Genomic DNA, 2,226 nt, shown 5'->3' with positions numbered 1-2,226 from the left:
CGGGCCCAGGTCTGGGTTTGAGGGGCTTGTCCTCGGCTTGTCTCCTTCCCGCACAAATGTTGATAAAAACTGACGCTCCTCTTGGTTTGTGAAAGGTTGAGCGTTGATGGATTTTCTTTTGCACTCAACTTTCTCAGCTAGACACCTGAGAACCTGGTTGTGTCTCCATGTGTATCTGCGGAAGGCTAGTCCTACAACCGACCAAGATGTGCTTGAGTGTTGTTGGGACTGTACACAGGGGGCAGGATGGGTCCTTTCCAAACCACAGCTGCAGATTTATTGGGGAAGATAGCACATCCATCGTATGTCGCGTAGATGATGAAACTTAGTCTATTAGACTCCATGCCTCAGATTTCCCTCCATGAGAGTTTCCTCTTTTCCACACTCTCCCAATTCATCCAGCGACCCTGCTTGGCCACTGCCACGGCTCTGGCATGTCTGGCTGTTTCTTCCTGTCCATTTTTTGACGTTCGATTACAGATGCCTCTTGCCACCGAGGTGTTACTGCGCCAAGACCAAATCCTCCTCTGCCCTGTTGGACATGACCCACCACGCTACGATGCTGAAGAGCGGATTTCGCCTGTAGCATAGATGTGGCTGGGGTCCACTTCCTCCCCGTTGCTAGGGTGGGAGCAGTGCCTCTCACTATGGGGTCCCGGGAGTCCATGAGTGACATCTCAAGCCTCACTTTTGCACGTAACCCCCTAACTCCTCAACCAGGCTAGGGATAGGCAATGACAGTATCCCGTCGCTGTAGAGTCCAACGCTGCTGAGGCATTTGGGAAGTCCAAGCCATTTCTTAACGTCGGAGCTCACTAGGCTCTCTAGTCGATTGGTATGATTGAGTGAGACCTCGTACATTGTCAGTGGCCACAGTAGTCTGGGTAATAACCCAAACTGGAAGCACCAGAGCTTCAGTTTCCCTGGGAGTGCAGTGTTGTTAATCTGCTTGAGGTCATCAGCCAAATTCTGCCTAGTTATTCTAGCTGCCACGTATCATTGAGGTCTGCATTATACCACCGTCAGAGGCTCTACACCCACTCCACCACGAGAGATCTTTTCATTCTTTCCCCACCTGGAAGCAACATGAGGGAGCTCGTGTATCAGATTTTACCAAAAGAAGGCATCTAGTCTGGATAGCAGCTGTGAGACGAGCTGATATCCAGTTCTCTTCCATCTCCAAATATCTGTTGGTGTGCTCCAGACATTTTCATTCCGGTAAGTTCTAAATATGTTCATATCACTCTTTATAGCCTATTAGTTTTATTTTCAATGCACTTTGAGGTCATAGCAAATTAGAACAAACATCCTACTGAGTGATTTTGCAGAACTACTTTCTATTTATAGAGTTGCTAATTATTTGGCATTATTGCAGGCCAACCAGCCTATGAAATGGATGAAACACATTGTGACTGGGTTCCAGCGCTACACAAGGGGCACTCCGAAATCCTTGCTTCAAACATACCACCATGCCATTCGACCTATTCACAAATCTTGTACCCAATCTTTGGTGAACTGGATGTGTCCCTCCAGAGATTTAAAACTGCAAAACTGGTTCACCTTGTACACGCTGACTCCACAGACAAGGTCCGAAAATATATCAGGCTACGTCAATAGCGGTGGGTCTTCAAGGTTTCTACTCCACGGCTGTGTTTCATACGGGTCCACATTTCCAATGCACGTTACTGTCCTTTTTCTTTTAAACGGCTTTCTAGCAACTGTCCTTCCAACACTGTGTTTGTTTTGATTCGTGGCCCAGATATATGGCGCCGTGCTCCCAATATACATTGCGGCGTGACGTCAACTCCAAAGACCTATTAGCATGAGCTTTACTTTGGTATATTTTAAATTATGTAAATTTTGTAAATTGTGCAGTAAATTTGGTGGCTAATGATTGCAGGAAATTTTTTTAGAGTAGTTAAATGCAGAAGTTTCCTATCTACGGAGCCCCGCAAGGGGCATGGGAGAAAAAAAAATTCATATGAACTTTTGTCTTGAAGTTTGTCTTAATAATTTGTTTCTAAAATCAGCATTTTGTACAGAATTACACTGCCTTAGTGGCAGCAGTGGGGGCAGGGACTAAGCCCGTGTGAGCACAAAAAGGGGGCAAACACACACTTTCTTGATTGTATTAATATATTTTATACACTAAAAATGTTTCTTGGCAATAAATATAAGAGCAACAGTTTTTCTACCCCTTGCAAAAGAAACACACTATGCATATAG

At 45.3% G+C, this 2,226-nt stretch overlaps 1 pseudogene; it reads right to left on the bottom strand.

The window, feature by feature from the left end:
• The window catches only part of LOC102312297, a 9,032-nt pseudogene extending 8,171 nt beyond the window's left edge, over positions 1-861 (bottom strand).
• Between the last annotated feature and the right edge of the window lie 1,365 nt (positions 862-2,226).

Source organism: Haplochromis burtoni, unplaced genomic scaffold, assembly GCF_018398535.1.
Source record: "Haplochromis burtoni strain Fernald_Lab_line unplaced genomic scaffold, NCSU_Asbu1 Contig_83, whole genome shotgun sequence".
Lineage (NCBI taxonomy): Eukaryota > Metazoa > Chordata > Actinopteri > Cichliformes > Cichlidae > Haplochromis > Haplochromis burtoni.
This window is presented reverse-complemented; position numbering and strand designations above follow the sequence as displayed.